This window comes from Lathamus discolor, chromosome 9, assembly GCF_037157495.1.
Source record: "Lathamus discolor isolate bLatDis1 chromosome 9, bLatDis1.hap1, whole genome shotgun sequence".
NCBI classification, from domain to species: domain Eukaryota; kingdom Metazoa; phylum Chordata; class Aves; order Psittaciformes; family Psittacidae; genus Lathamus; species Lathamus discolor.
The window spans coordinates 6,996,382-7,013,777 of record NC_088892.1 but is presented as its reverse complement, the minus strand read 5'-3'; the positions used below and the strand labels follow the sequence as shown (position 1 = coordinate 7,013,777).

Here is a 17,396-nt window from a genome sequence, read left to right as displayed (position 1 = left end):
AGGCTATGATTCTGCCTCCTGGGCATTGTGTCTGACATACAGAGGCCATTCTTGCATTCTAATTAATACATATATGTATGTGTATTACATATAGCCCCAGGATAAAAGTGACAGCATCTGTACAGGCAGGGATCTGGTTCACCTGTCATGCAGAAAGAACACCTTTCAATTGCTTTAGTTTCACATAGCCGCATTTTTTTGGAGCCCTGGCTTCTTACATAACATGCTGGTGCTTTCATTTAAGTGTGCAGCTGGTGCATCACGATCAGGAGTGAAGTCTGCAGAAAGCAGCCTCATGAAGCGAGATGCGCAGAAGTAGGTTACAGGCAGGATGAACATAAAGCTCAGCTCTGGCTGCAGAGCTCATGGAAACAGCCTGCATTTTCTTCTCGTGAGTTTTGAATTAAAGTTTTGCTTTCTTTTTTTCTTTCCTTCAATCTGTTTTCAATAACCATGGAGCTAAAAAGTATGAAGATAATTATAGCTGTCTGTGCAAAACAGAAATGTCAGACCTCACATTTCCCAAGTGACCTTTCATCAGATGAAAATTCCCACAGCAACCTTCTCCAATCACAGAGCTGGGAATCATGAAAATGTGCAAAGCAGCATTCTGTCCAAGAACCTTGTTCACGATGCAGACGCACAGGTGGGTGTTAGTATGATTTACATAGGAGGAATAGCATGAAGGTAGTAAAAAAGCAATCAAACTTTAAAAGCTGTTCTATAAGAAAGCCTGCTCTGAACCATCAGAGAATAGCTTTGCTGAGGTACTGGTTGGGAAATCTGGTCTGCTGGTCGGCTGGCTGCAGGAAAAGGAATGACAGGAGCTGCTGAGAAAGTCTGAAGTAAACATGCAAATGCTGTATTTTTATGACATGGCTTGCCTGGCATCTTCCACTCCTGAAGTGCTGCAGTGAGTTACCTTCAAGGAGAACATCCCTGAGAAGGAGCAAGGGAAAAGGTTCTCGCCAATGTTGAGACTGGAGAGCTGGCTTGGGTCAACAAAAGAATGCAAGAAAGCCACACGAAATCTCCGTCTAGCTGGAACAGCCTAGTTCTGGATATCATAAAAAGCATCTTAAAAATAAATTATTTTGTTTCCCCAAAGTGCTCTGTTGGCTGGCTATGCAAATATCACATAGTTCACGTGCAGAGGGAGCAGAGCACAGAGGAATGCACACATATATTTTTGGTTGGCTTAGGAAAATATTTGGTGTCTCCCAAGTTCTTATTTCATACCTGACTACAACTCATACTGCACACATAGGTTCACCATCCCATTTTGTTTTCCCAGGTACATAGGGGTTTCAACCTATAAACTGCTCCAGGCAGGAACTGGATGTAGCTGCAGCCCTTGCCCCCTACAGCACATGCAACCACCCGAAGCAGTTTAGATAACTATCAAGGGTGTCAGCTGTCCAACACCCCAGTGCTCACTCCCGCAGGAGGCAGCAAACAGAACTGGCTGACCACAGAGCTGTCCTGAAGGCATCTGTAAATACCTGACTGTCACTCACACGGACATGCCCCGGAGGAAGCCGAGCACTCTGCACCATCCTTAGTTTCCGTATTGCTCATATCATGCTACAGCCTGACCAGGAAGTCTGGGGAGCAGTTTAAAAGAAACCCAGAACTAGTGTCAGTCCTACAGTCAATACAATATCTGTTATTCACTGATTCTTTATGAGAGGACTGTGGCAATTACTATGTCTTGTTCTTGTAACAGATTCTCAAGCTGCTATGAATTGACATAACTTCACTGACTTGAAGGCAGCTCTAATGATTTATAGCTGAGCACTGGGCCTGCTTTGTAAGGACAATGCTTCCTGACTTCCTCTAGGAATTAGTCTTCAGATACAGGAGTCTTTTTCCTATTCACTGTATGAGAAATTAAAATAGTAGGTACCGTGTAACTGCAGCAGTCCAGTCTGAAGGTCTACACCCTTCCTGTCCACCATTTTACTTCATACTGAAACCTGGTTTGTCCTACAGTCACCATTCAGCTGAAACATAGCCAGGCACTCACAAGCTCCATCACAGTCAGACCTCCTTAAAATTCGAGCAACAAAGGCAGGTGGGTTTGACCTGTTCACACATGGTTACGTGGTTTTGACGCTCCTGAATTTTTAATTAAAATGGTATATGTGTATTGTTCCACCTGCAAAATGCAGATGCTGCTCTCAAAAGAATTCTCTTTTGCGGAAGTGTCTGGTTTTGATTTCATCATCGGTTATGACAGGAAGGTTGCTCATGAACTTGCCTTCAGGAGTTAAAAGACAAGATTTATTCCAACAAAATAAGCCAGATCTAAGGAGAAGTGGATCACGTTAGATAAAGTAAGAATAAATAAAATAAGAAAGCTAATTCATCCCAGTCTCTCTAAAGGCAAGAATACACTTGAAGTGGGTTTTCCTTTGTTTTAGATTTTGCACAGTCATTTATTCAGTCACTGTGTTTCTAAAGGTAGCAAATCAAATTTAATTATTCTTTCTTACTATTTATTTGTATTTTCATAGCATCTAGGAAGTATTTTCATAGTGTCTACAAAGTAACCTCACAAACATCCCAACAACCCTGTGTAACACTTCCCTGCCTGTTTTCAGGTGAATCACAAGCCTGGAAAGATGCAGAAACCAGAAGGGGAAATACAGATTTCGAGTGAAATAACTACAGCTGCCCAAGCTTGCTCTTTATCCTTGTGTCCTTCTCACTGATTTTGATTCATCGCATTCCTAAAGGTAATCCACTGAAATCAAACGGAGCAGTTGCCCAGATCTATTTCCTGAAAATAAAACCAAAATGGAGCATTTGCTTCTTCACAATCAAACTTTCCCCTCACAATTCTTACAGAGCAACTTAATTTCCAATGAAAAAACCCTCTAATTTTTCAAACATGGCTTTCAACAGCGTGTTGAGCACTGGAAAGATTTTGCTATTAAAGGAGAAGTTCTGCCAAAACGTTTTGGCTGAGGTGAAGGAAAATGGGCTGGTGGATTTTTTGCAAGACTGACAGAATTTTTAAATTCCTGCCATTTTCTGATAATTGCAGTGAAAAATTTTACCGTTTTTCAGCAAACATTTTGATAAAAGTGTTGTGCGGCTCATGTGAGTATTCCCGGGGAAAAGCAACTGCAATGGGAGTCAGCTAAAGCCCTCCTTGATATTTACTATTACCCACCTTCATGCATACCAACGCGTGATGGCTGGTTCCAAACCTAGAACACCACTTTTTTGTGTGTTGTGTTTTTATCCAGAAGTCTCAAAGCATTTACAAACTGTCTCACTCGCACAATGCTACTTCTTCCTCAGCACTGGAATGCCGATCACAACCAGGATGTGATTCACCCAATGCAAAGGAAACCCAGTTCTGCCCAGGTCCAACGTAAAATGGATAAAACAGACCGCTAAGACTTTTAATTTTCTTTGGTACAGGAAAAATGTAAGTTCTACCTGCTCTTAGGTAAAATAGTGTCATGACAGATGCCATTCCAGTAGATTTTCTGAAGTCCATAACCCAGTTACATAGCACTAAGCATGGACTACAGTAGAACCACCATGGCAGCAGAATAATGCACTTCTGTTTACTGCTGTTTGCATTGGACAAGGTACAAATCTGTTTGGAAGTAGCCGAAAAAAAGGTGGTAGAGGATGGAGATAGAAACAAGGAAGGGCCTTAACCTCTGAATGAGGTTACTAATGCTCCATCATCCTTTCCAGAAGAACGAGTCTGAATAATCACATGGCAGTGATTTATTATCAGTGTATGGCCACATTCTGAAACAAATCCCAGGGGGTCTGTAAATTGCAGATGTAACCACAGAGTAATGCTCATAATCCCTGATAAAAACTCTGCAATAACACTTCTATAGCCTACAGACATTCTCCCACTAATATTCCTAATCCTTTCCCATTGGACTTTATGATACTTCTGTGATTTTCAGGCAGTCCAGCAGTGACTAAACAGTGTTTATGATTTAACTCTGCTGGTTTTCATTTCCAGACTACAGAGGTTTTTATATTTTATTTTAAGTTACACCCATACACATAAATACTACATCCTATATATCCAGGAAATGGCAAAAAACAAATAAGGAAATAGAAGATGCCTGTGTGTCCTTTGTTGTCTCTCCTACCATTGCATAGTCCTTTGGAAACTTGCATTTCCTGTCAGACACTTGAAAACAGACCTGGGAGCATTAGCAACCTTCCACTGCTGCTACTGTAGCATCACACTTTTAACTCCAGACTTGCAAAGAGCATTTGGGGGGCAGGACAAATGGAAGGGTCTTCTATTTTTTTTCCTTTTTCATTACATCATACTTAGTCCTATTCTTTCTTCTCAGACTGCAAAGCTGCCAGTTTTCAAGTGTCCCTCATTAACTTTTAAAACCTAAGCTCTGCTAAAGAAGAGTTATTAGTTTTTTCCTGGCACTGCCTGAAATTGCAATACCCATAATAAGAGCACTAAATCCTAATAGCTACTCAAGGCAAACCAGGAAATACTGCTTAATGTGAGAGCTGAAATTAAATATTTGTACACAATAGGTTCTACCATGCAGGAGTTTGAGGTGTAAGTGACTATGTATCTTCTGGAAAGACAAGTGACCAAAAGCTGTTTTAGAAGAAAATCACCTTTTAGAAGTCATAACATAGAATAAGATAAACAAATGACATTACTGTACTGCTTGAAGGAAAGGATTTGCTTATACAGATATGCAGAGATGAACTTCTGTTTTTCCTTAGTCAACTGAACCATGGTAGCCCCATGAAGTAGACGATCTTTAAGGTCCCTTCCAACCCAAACCATTCTATATCCAGCCCACATCGTACACTGCAGTCTGCACCAAAATCATTCAAAACACACTTTATACTCTGGGGAATGGTTCTAAAACTTATGCCAGAGAACTGTGTGTCCTTCCTTCTCTATGTGCTTTAAAACCAGGAAGAAGCAGAAAAGGTTCAGAATCCAGAAGCTGCCTTTTAGGGTTGCTGTAGGAAGATTCCCTGTGCTCAAGAGCTTTACAACTGGATAAAGCCCCAACATCCTGCAGAGAAATATTGGCTGGAAGGCAACCAGGGAGGAATAAGTAGAGAAAGGCTGAACAAAGGGGTTTGCAGTAATGGGGGTTGGCAAACACAGGGTTGAAACTATCTTTGAGGTGAACCCTACATAGCAGTGTAAACATACACAGAATGTCTCAAGCTAGATTCTGTTCCTCCAAAAGGAAGGAATTTCATCTGGGTTAACCCAATCTATCAGTCTGCTTTCTAGCAGAATGATCTCACTATCCCTAAACTATCCCCCCAAAAGACAGGTCTCAAGCTTAACCTTTTTTTTCCTCTCAACTGACGGGACTGGTCACCTCCCTCAGAACCTCCCTACATTGACTAACTCTTCTTTGACAGTTTTTCCCTACATCTTCTCTGCTCTGACCTTACTGCATAATCAAAATAATTGGTCCCTGTCCTCTTCATAACAGTACTTAAGCATGTTTGCAGATGCATGTTTCCCAACAGGTTTCTTTTGGTTTAGACTGAGCATGAGCCTTCAATTTTCCACAGGGATGTCAATGGTTGATGATCTCCCTGGGGCTGAGCCTGGGGCCTGGCCTTGGCAGGTAACAGCTATTGGGAGGACTCTATCACGTGTTTGAGTGAGCTATCAACATAATTCTGTCACTCACAGAAACGGGTTCAAACATTCCTGTCTTTCACCACAGCATGGTGAAATTTCAGTTTCTCCAGACCCACAAGCACAGCTTATTTATTGCTGCTTTGCCTGTTAAACAGTCTGCTCCTAAAGTAAATTTAGTTCTGCTGTAATACATGGGCTAGAATGTTGTCTACTGCAGCTAAATGGAAGAAGCTAGTCCATCATCCACATTTAATATGGAGTTTTAATAAAAAAGAAAAACTTGAGAGAAATATGCCTAATAAGAGACCTGAAAGAACCTGATCTATTCAGTTTATCGCATTAAAAAAAAGAAGGAAGAAACAATTTGAATGTAGCCTGCCAGAATTACCTCTATAAGGTAAAGATACCTTGAACTTAGTAAAGGTATAACAAGATCAGGTGCTGGATGTCAGCTATATTCAAACTAGAAACAGGACAGAAATTTCTAAGAGAAGACAGTTTATCAAGGAATGGGTTGAAGTCTCCATCATACATGGTTCTGCACACAGGACCAAGGTCTTTCTACAAGGGGCCAGTTCAATCACATGTGGAATTCTAAGGGCTGTATTATGCACAAGAGATCATAATACTCCTTTCTGTGAATCAAGTCACTACTATCCAATTTGCAGGTTTCCTATGGGAAATCAGCTACAGAATATTTGAGGACAGCCTATAGGCTGCTGAGCTGTGAATTAGCTTAGAATGAAACAGCAAACAGCAATTCCATTAAATTTTGTGGAAAGCATTGCAATCTTTTCTTCTTCCATTTGTAACCAAGCATACGGCAGTTCTGATAGGCAGACAGAAAAGGGAGGAGATGAAGAGCAGAAAACTTGTCTATGCAAAACTGAGCCTGAATGAAAAAAAGCCTATGGCATACTTAGAAACTTTCCCCAAGTCATTTTGTTTCCTTTTCTCTCCCGTAGGTTTGCTTTACTCCTGGCTGGAATGTCTCTTATTCCCGTTTCTCTATCAGCATAGAAATCATGCACTGATTATAACTTCCATCTGACTAAGCACAAGAAGAGCTCCCGCTTCCCTTCTGTTGCTTTGTTTCACTTTGCCTATTCTCCCCTTCTCCCTGCCCAGTGTTCCAGATCTGCTCTTCCATTCCATCCAGTCTGCTTTCTTCTTCTCTAAATGTCTACCCTTCGGTTTTATGGGCCGTCAGTTGGCAACCACACACTTCTGTTACTAGAAGGGTTTTCCCAGTTCTTGAATGAACACTTTAGGCAATGGAATTCCCCCCTTAACCTTATTAATGTCAAGTACTACAGTTGTTGTGGTGACCATAAGGTAAATTAAATCAGGTTACTTGGAGGATCTAAAACTGGATCATAGAGTAAGTACCTGTTAGTGATGGGAGCAATAAATAAATAAGGCTTCATGGCTGTAGTAATTTACAGAACATAAGAGGGAAAAAAATCGCCTTTTCTACTTGAAATCAAACTGTTAGGTTTTAGGTTTGTTAGGTTAAGGCTGTCACACTGCAAAAGGGTAAGGCCTATTAAAACATCATTTTGCAGCCTTTAATGTTATTAATATTTTCCACTTGATGCTGCCAGATAATAACTAACAGTGGACAGCAATCATCCTGCCTTCACTGTCATAGCAGGTACAGAAAATATCCTCCTGCTTTAAAAAATGAAATTCCCTATGTGTATGGCTGCATCACAGGTGGGACTGAGCAGTGAAGCTACTGTTTTGTAGCTGCAGTAATGAAGTAAGTGGTGCCATGCTCAAACAGGTACTGCCCAGCACTTACACAGCAGATACTGCAAACTGCGCCTCATTTTGTCTTGTCAAGGCTAATTCTGGTGGCATTATCAGTCAAAGAACAATGGAATGGATTTCAGTGTTAGACAATAATCAATGGTGTGACGTCTGGGAGTTGGGATTAATTTTTTTTTTTCCTTGAAAAGAAAGGTCTCACATTTACCCTTGCCTTTAAATGAAAGCTGGCTTCAGGCTCCTGTCTAGCTCACACACTGCTCCATTGGCTAGAAAAACCATCTTGATGAATGTAGTTCCTAAGTTCAGAGAGCTGAGGTATGACAGACATCTCACCAGCCACATATATATCTGAGCAACATAGTAGTCCTCTGACAAGTCTGCTAACTAGAAAAACAGACAGCTTCACATTTTAAGAGGTTATTCCTAGCGCTGTGGAAAGTAACCTCATCAGCCCTTGTGCTCAGAGCTGTAGGACAGGCAAAGCACAACGCATCGAGTCATCATCATGGCAAAGGCCTTGATAGAGTCAGCACTCAGCACCTTCTGAGGAGGACCCACCCAGTCTGCCTCCAGCCATGCTGATGTGACTGGAATTTGGCTTTATTCAGAAGAGTCCTGCCCTCAAGGCTCCACTGTAACTGTGACCTCCATGTGTCAGGTGATTCTCCTGCAGAAGCTAAGTGTTCTATACTCAGTCAAAGCACCCTTCTGCTGGACTGCAGTACTACAGCTAGCTAACATCTAGCAAATGAGATTAAAAAAGCAATTCCTCAAGAAAGTGAGATATGTATAGAAATCTAAGAAAATTCTTTCTACGTTTACTAAGATTTTGTATTTCTTCACAGTTCTGGGAATCCCTTCACATACTTGAATTCCATAGCATCCCCAGAAGATGGAAGTATTAATCATAGGAAAACTAAGACAGTTGTTTAAACAATATCAAGGATGAATAAGGAAAAAAAATACATTAATGAGCCTGAGCTGTGCTCTAACCACTAGACAATGTTGCATCTGTATTAGATGGATCAAGCTGCTGCAGCACTTGATAGGGAGGGGCTGTTCCTTGGCAGGAAAAGGCAGCAGAGGGTGTAATGCTCAGGAACTCCACTATGCCTTGCCCAGCACAACATTATAGTTGAGGGAAAAGAAAAAAGATGGAAAAACAAGGCAAGAAAAGATGACCTTGGCTGAACACGTAATGGGTATCTTGAATAACTGATATTTAAGTCATGTTCTTGTTTATTCTTTTAGACACACTTGTGGTGAGTAATCATTCACCTGCTATAAATTACAAGCAACTGATAAGTCTCTATTTATGAGTCTCCAGTCAACAGCACTAATAACTAAAAAAAAGTACAAAAGAAAAGCCATCCATAACCAACAGCATTTTTCCACAGCTGGACCACATAGAAAAGTTTCCAAAGAAGGTTTCTTTACAATTTAGTCCCTCAAAGAGAGTCTCAAAGGGTTAGGCAGTTCAAGACAATGAACTCCACTCTCCATCCATTCTTTCTAGATGCAACTTTAATATTAAAAAGACTAATCTGCTTGAAGCCTGTTCTTTTTAATCTTAATGAGTTTTGATTTTACACAGTGTAGAACCTTATCCAGAAGAGCTTTAAAAATTGAAAGCGGAAAGATCAGAGAGTTGAGACTGTGAAGTGGGGTTTTATCCAATATATGAGTAGGTGTTTCCATTAGAAAAAGAAGTCTGTTTGTAGGAGATCTTCACAAACACGTTACCTCTTCTGACCTTTAGATAAAGGTAAAAATGTCAGTGCAATAAGTTGGAAATTGTTAGCCTGAAAGAGGATGATGACCCTTTCAGGGTTCTTCCCAGATTTCTCCGGCATAGCCTGTAATTCCTGGGAGATCATTTGAGCCATGCAGAGACCCTTCTTAGTCAGAGTCAAAATATTTTTCTGCCTTTGTTGTGGCTCTCCAAATACATAAAATGTGGAGTTTCCTTTTGTTCCACCTCCACCCCTGGCTGGGGAGGGTGCCAGAGGAGGCTTTCATTCATGGGATTACAGATTTTCCAATCATATACTGTACCGGAAAGAATAACGTTTGGGAATGTCTTCTCCCTACCATATCCTCTTCAGTTTTAAGAGCCATCAGTTCCCTCAGTGCATCATACTATGCAAATTCATCTTACCCATTTACATTATAGCTCAATTTGGCTGGCAAGTTCCTCTCCCCTGTTTTAAATCACGACAGCATCAATAATGCAGACCTAAATGAAGAGTGCAGAAGAAATCCAGAGTTCTGGGTTTTCTCCCAGCTCCTTCATTAACCTGAAATCCAGCTTGGGCAAACAACTTTATTTCGTTATCACATGATTTATTTTGAAGCTGGTGTTGAGCAGTAAGCCAGCTCTAAGAGATGCAAACCTCAGCCACATTTACAACAAACCCTTTAGAAGTTCGAATAGGTAGTGCTAACCGTAAGGAAACATGGAATGACACCTGAAGGAGGGAGATTTCAAAGCAGGACCTTCAGTAAGGTTCTGATTTTAATCAGAAATTCCTCACAATTTCAGCCCCTCAGTTTTTTGGATGTAGATTCTTCTAAACCCAATTTCTGTCAATTTTTCTTTTGCAAAACACGCAAATATGGAGTCCAAGAGAGAAGATCAGGAAAAACTTGCTGTACTACTACAGCAGACAGTTTACTCCTGACTTAGCAGGAGTTCTACCACTGACTATCAAGCTGTCCTGTACTCCCTTCTGAAATATACGCCCCCTTTAACTGAAGGTCACATACTCTGGAGACAAGAAATTCAAATAATTAAAATTAAAAGCTGACACGATATCAAAAATCACAAAATTGTCGCAGTTACACACCCGTAAGAAGCTGAGGTTCAAACCACATTACTGATAGTGCTTTACAGAGAGCTCATGATCAATATATCCTATTGAAATTCTTGCAAGGGATACCTGAAGAAAGGTATGAGGACCATTTGCAGCTTTCTGATGTCACTTTGCTCACTGTTTCGTGTTTCTGAGATAAGACTACTTTGTGAGAATCATATTAACTTCTTAGTATTATACCATCACTAAGCTTCTCCCCCAGCCCCCATGAACAAACAGGGTAGCTGTAGGGAGTCTAAGTTTGATTTGTATTTCTACACTAAAAAGCAATTGAGTTATTTCTGACCAGGTCTGTAATTCATTAAAACGATTAAGTGTAAGGCGATTAAGTGTAAGGCTTCTCTTGCAGATGAGATTCTCCCATTAAAAAAGGCACTTGTTTCTAAAGTTTTGAAAGAAGATAAAGTAGTTGGATGAAGAGCAAGTGAGAAAGTGTGCAAGGGTGACCAATTCACTGATTTTACTCAGTGATCAACCTCTCTCCTAGGTAAGGGCTACAACTGCATGAGTGAGAAGTCATGCTCTTACTCCTTCTGACTCAATGAACCTTGAATTCTCGAAGACCCTCGGGCTCATGGACTTCCTCCCCCATATACAAAGGAAAAAGGGAATTTCACAGGCAGCTTCTGATAGCTCACTTCAAATCCCCAGTCAGAGCTGCTCTGGTTTTGGCCAGCATGGCTGCTTAACACACTTCACTTCCTCTCTCCCTCTCTTGCCTCCCCAGATCCCAGAAAAAGTCCATTCTTAATCCATGGCTTTATGCAATCTGTCTCTACACAGAGCCTGCAAATACAAGATACTTGCTAAGAAGTGATAGACCAGGTGGAGAGGGGGAAGCAGGGCAGGACAGTGTCCCCATCAGAACAACAGCCTCTTGACAGACTTCACAACATCTTTGCAAAGAATGCAGCATTGGCTTTCTGACTGACCCAGTCAGGCACTGCACACCCCAGCCAGCTATCACTCTGGGCTCCATGAGGGCTCAGTCAGCACTTGCATTTGTTCGTATTTAGTCCATGTGTCCAGTCTTAGAAATTTAAATTTCTTTTAAAATAAAATCGCCTGTACAGCAGTATAGTGACAGGTATCATACAGGGGATATACAGGGTGCATTTTGCTAAGAGAAAACTTGACGGAACCTGCATGTAGCATCATCCACTTCTGAAAGAACAGAGGGCTGACAATGATTTATTTATCACATGGTCTTGTCAGAGCATGAGAACAGTTTCTGAGCTTCCAACATGCAAGAGTGGTGCCAGTAACCCAGCAAAGTCACAGGCTTCTCTCAGCCTTTTAAAAACTTTTCCTGCTGATGCTGTTCTTTTCACCAGTAGCAAGATGAAAGCTGAGACCAGGATTCAAACCCAGGGCTCTGCCAGCCATGCTAAGTGAAAGCCCAGGAGCCCTGACTAAAGCAGCAAGCAGCACTGTCTAGAAACCAGACGCATTAAGATGACTACATGTTGACATGCACACCAGCTTCAAGGAGCTCAGATTATTGCTTTGCTCTCCCCTTCTCCTATACATAAGGAACTATTGGTATTAAACACAGTTCACTAGACCATATGTTTGGTGTAATAGCACAAACTATTTTTAATCTGAGCTCAGTTAAAATGGCAGATGGTATCTTGAGGAGCAAGCTGACCCCATTATCAGACCTATAGGGAGTTAAGGCAGCAGTCAGAAGTGGAGCCAGCCAAATGCCTGAGCTGAGGCCAGCTAAGAAGCCAGCCAGGCAAATCCAAAGCTGCTGGAAAAATACATTCTGGAGCATGGCGTCTGGGACCCCAAGCTACTGCGCACACCCTGCTGCACTGGCTATGGGTGTTGGCTTCAACAGAACAATGCAGAAGAGAGAGTGGTCAGGGAAAGGAAGCTAGGCTGGAATTACCTAAGAGGCCTATTGACTTTTTAATGACTTCGTTACTTGGAAGTAGAAGGTATGTTTATAGGACATAATCTCCTTTTTTACAGTAAAAGGCTTTTACAAGGAAAGGATATACCCGTACAGAAGCAGAGAGCACAAGAACAGGCAGCACAAGAAAAGTTAGATGTACCTGTCTCCTTAAAGTCTCTACAAGCCTTGCAAAGTATATTTTTCAGTTACTTTTGAGCATAATTGCTCTTCAAAGCCAACAGACAGAAAGACTTAGGAAAAACACAGCCTTCACCACCAAAAGCATCTGTGACCAGCGTGAAGAAGCATGAGCCTTAAGCATGAGAAGATGAGCTAAGCATGTTCCATATCAGTGGCTTAATCACTTACATTGTTATGCCGAAGGGCTGACCTGTTCTCAAGAAGGTAAGACTACCTAATGCATAAAGCCTGGCAATGCCCAAGTAAATACTGATGGAATTAAAAAGTCACAATCTTGGATTTATATTTACAAAAATCCTAGTCTGTTTTTACGCACAACAGCTACAAAATGAGAATGTAAATAAGAATCTTGGGAAACTGAGAAGTAGATAGGAATATCTGTTACAGCTTGGGATCAAAACATGGTATCTAACAAGTCCATGGCCACTTTTAAGTGTATATAGCTTTTCTCCAGGCATAATGCCTGTCCAAGCATTCAGACTGAGTTTCAGACATAACTCCCCTTCTAAGGGAACACATGATGATTAAGAAACAAGACAGCAGCCTGCAAGCAGAAAGGAAAGAGTTCTGAGCCTACAGCAGAAAAGAAGAAATGGCTCTTAGAAAGTTTTTCAGATGATTGCCAGCAGTTGCAGTGTTTCAAGTTACAGTGAATTGGTACAGATCAGGTGAAGCAGACTCTCACACCATTGTAAAAGCTTGCAAAAAACATCACAGACTTATGTAAGATATGTTCATTACACGTGAAGATTAACAATAATTAATGGAACAGCGGCACAGAGATCAATCTGGTGTTGCTAAGCCTAAGAAGGGTGACAAATGGTCATGGCTCTATCAAAAATGGGAAACAGGGCACAGGGAATAGGAGAGATTTCATTTCCCTTGAGAACGCAAGCAAAAATCCCCTACGTCAGTTACAGAGATGTAATGTGTTTGTCCTGAGATACCCATTACTCCTATTTGTTCTCCAGTGATTAGGCCCCCAGTTTGCAGTCCTTTACAGCACTGTATTCTCCTCAGAAGTCAGGAAATCTCACCAAGCCAGGGTCTCCTGATGCTTACAATTAGAAATACATTTTAAAGAATCTTGTCACCAAAGTTTGTTTCTATTAGAAGTTCCAGGTAACTGCAAATCAAATACAAAAGATACAGTATATTTCTGTGCAAAGGGAGGAATGTAACAGAAAACTTTCCTGCTGTCAGAAATGCTCGTTTTAATCATTAGTACTTTGGCAAGAAAACATACGTGCACATACACACAAGTGTAACATTTCTCTGAAAGTCTGATCTCTTGTACTTCAGACCAAATAAAAAACAAAGAGCAGGCCAACTTCTGACGAGAATCTGCAGCAAAGTTAAAGTTGAGCTCTTATGTTGAAAGACCATAGCTATTTAAAACAAGTAGTTAACAAAGCAGTGAAATAAACTTTAGGTAAGCAGTGGCAACTGTTGCTTTGGCATAGAAGAGGCTAACATGGTTTAGAAAGAGTGCTGCTGTTTGCTGCTCACTAGACCAAGGAGAGAACACCATCATCCGGAGGACACTTAAGGCGAGAGAGATCTCTCAGACCAGAGGAACATCAGCCTTAAGTGAGCAGTAATCAGAAGCAGCTGAAGAGATGGTTTACTAGATGATCTTTTGAGGTCCCTTCCAACCCTTGGGATTCTGTGATTCTGTGATTCTGTGATTCCTGGTAGCAAAAAGTCATCGAGAGCCTCTGTCATTGCAGACTAACTATTGCTCCTTTACCTGAGGATAAAGCATGTAAACCAGAATTGAAGCACTGAGATGTTTCATGTGGCACACAGTGAAGTGCCACCACAGAGGGGTGGGAGCCAGGCAAACCTGGAAGAGCATCTGGAAATGTGGCAATCCAACTGGGAGTACATCACTAATTTATGCACGTTTATAGTATGTAGCATATAGAACACACTAGCACTGTTTGAAGACTTTTACTACTAAAAAGTCAGAGGATCAGACCTGTCTCCAAATTCAAGTTCCTCATTTATGGTAACACTCAAATGTGGAAGAATCTCCTTAAAGATGCAGAATGAATTGGACCTGGTGGAGTGTAATCATGAGTTTCCTTCTGCTGAAGTGAGAGATTTTAGGTCAAAGATAATTAGCCCATATTTGTTGGTACTATTTGCAATGGAGAATAAGCAAGGCATTTACTTTTATCAAATCACTTGCAGTAGTGTAAGACATGAGTCAGTATGAAAACACTGGTGTAAAAGCAGATAAAGGAGCTGTTTATTACAGATTATAGCATTTCAGCTTGATTTTAATTGATCCTAGCAATTGCCATGTTTGTCAGAAAAGGAAACACTCTCTTATATTTTCCCAGATAATCAAAGGCTGCCTATAAGTAGTCCTATGAGCAATAGTAGAAAACCACTGGTTCTACCTCCCTTTAAAGGAGTTTTTCCCACATTTCCATGTACACTTGATTACTCTGCTTCCACAAAAATAATAATAATTTTAAAACATATATTGTAGGACTCCACTCTCTTGTGAGGAAGCTGCAATTGTACAATGAACCATCAGGAGAGCCTGGATGCTCATCTGGCTCAACTGCACGTAGACCACACATCTGTCCAGCTGTACAAAGCAATCATGGAAAACTAAAGATCCACCCGAACACGTACACTAGCAATGAATGGGCCCTGAAGGATTTGATGAATGAAAAATACTCAGTATTGTGAACTTACATTTGATTTCCACTGTTTAGGGAATAAGGCTGACCTTTTGGTTACCATGCAACCTAGGAAAACGGGAATGAGAAAGCATGTGTCACTCTAACGCAGGGCTTGAGTCAGCTATTGCTCAGCATCTTATGGACTGTCTGCTGTCTGGATACACGTTCCGATTTAAAGCTGGTCTCCTGCCAAGGAAATGAAATGAAGTCCAAACTATTTCTTCCTGTAAATAGGATTAAGGAACTTTAAAAGAAAGAAAACATTCTATCATCTTGATACACAGCTACAAAAATCAGCTAAAACCCAGGAAATAATACTTGGACTAACAAAGACAAATGACCTGTAAGTACAAAGGGCCTACAGAGAATCAGATTCTCTCATCAGTTTCAAGAGGGGATAAATTCCCATCAAAATTCAAGAATCAGAGCCAAATATAAAATGAGAAATGTTGATTGAGCTGTATAAATCACCAAGATGAAAAACTGAGGCATTTCACCATGCATAAAAGCTGGTTATTGCATATGCAATGAAACAACCTAGGCAGAAAATGATGTTCCAACTGCAAACTATCATGCATTGTGCTCTCATTCTTTTTCCTTACAAAGGCAAAAAGATGACTGAACCTATTTTATAGCTGCAGTAAGGACTTCCAAGTAAACAATCAATGCATGCAGAGAACTAGTGTAGAAGTATGTAAGATGGATGCAAATCTGCATTTGCAAGTGACCTCTATTGTGTCTGCTAAGTATGAATAAATCAATGAGATTCTTTGTGTGTGCATTTTCACAACAGTGGCTTTATCAAGCTTCACTAAATTGTTTTATCTGTATATACACACTGCACTTGCAAACGGAACTGCTAGGAGCAGTGCTAGATACCAGTCCTAGCTACCCGCTCAGCCTAGAAAGGTGCTAATAAAGTTCTTCCTTCAGCTGAGGGGTCTGTTGTCAAGACTTCATTTATTAAAAACAGCCAAACACTTTTGGGAGTTCTCGTCACTTCCAAAAACCATATTCTGGAGAGAGCACAAAGAAATTGACAACGCTGAAGAGATGCAAAGGGCACGGAGCAATTTAGTGCTGAAGGAATTAGCTGTCCTCTTTATAGCCAAAGGAAACCCTGTGAAGTGCAGTTTAGGCAGAACATAGAATTCGTGTCAGTATTTATCACTTGAAATTTCATGCTCAGGGTGAACACTGTGCTCCTCTTAATAGAAGCAGTTACCCATCAGGGGCTTTGATATCAAGACAGTGGTCACTTTACTTACGTATTACTTCAGGCTTTGCTTTGCGATTGGCTTATGCTGCCTTAAGGCCACTTCTGCTAAACACACCCTTCTCCTTCTGCAGGCCTCAGACTTTGTCACATATTAAGGTGTTTGCTGAAACTAGATGGCAAATTTACAATCGATTAATGGCTCAGATTTTACCATTTCTTTTCACACAGTAGGTATATTTAAGACTTATTTGTGTATATATATTATATGGCAAGTAATTCGATATAAAGTAATGGCTAGTAGTTATGTTAATAAAAGGTGTTTTCAGAACATTGCAACTCCACTGGATTTCTCTCCTTCATTTTTTGTGCAGTGAAAACAATCAGTGCCAAAAAGTAACCCAATACAAAAAATCGGATGCAATTCCAAGGTAGCCAAGGTCCTCAAGTAGGAAAATATCACTCATGGTATTAAAATGCAATTTTTAATAAAACAGCTTTCCTTTTCAAGTAGTTCCTTCACACCAGAAGGAGTTCGACTTGCAAAAAAATGTGTGAAACAGTGAAAGACTTTAGGAGAATCTCCAATACTAATCGTTAACTTTTCAGCAATTCAGCTGAATTTCAGGATTGAGCACTTGATACCCACAAACAGGAGAACAGGATCTTAGCCAGGAGCCTCTAAATAGTACAGACATTTGTGCACTTTCACAAGGCAGGTAAAGACCTACATTATGTTGCTAATTAATTTTATATTTCCTTTGGCTACCCAGAGAAACCTGGAGCTGTTCAGCATTCACTGAATGATGGGGGGTTGCCAAGTATTCAGGTATGCTATGAGCAGAACGAGCCAAAAGAACTGAGATCATGCTTTCAGTAATACCTACGGGGAAAAAGTCAAATTCAAAGCAAGTACATGCAAAGCAAATATATATATATTTATGAGGCAGAGAGGAGCACCAAAGCACTCAGGACATTTAAAAACATGTAAAAACCTTAAAACTAACATTAGTCCAGAACTAAGACAACAAAACCAAGAACAGAGTTCAATGACAGCAGGTACCAGCTTTATCCAAAGAGAATTATTTCAAAGAAATTG

The 17,396-nt window shown here is 40.6% G+C and overlaps 1 long non-coding RNA gene across 2 annotated transcripts in view; it reads right to left on the bottom strand.

Annotated features, from left to right (window-relative positions):
- Nucleotides 1–2,547: 2,547 nt before the first annotated feature.
- The window catches only part of LOC136019597 (uncharacterized), a 56,341-nt gene continuing 41,492 nt past the window's right edge, over nt 2,548–17,396 (bottom strand). For both annotated transcript variants that reach the window (XR_010614971.1, XR_010614970.1), the window contains exons 2-4: nt 16,350–16,469; nt 15,095–15,267; nt 2,548–2,782 (exon numbers count right to left, since the gene is read on the bottom strand). This is a non-coding gene — a long non-coding RNA (uncharacterized LOC136019597). The remainder of the gene's footprint in view (nt 2,783–15,094; nt 15,268–16,349; nt 16,470–17,396) is intronic.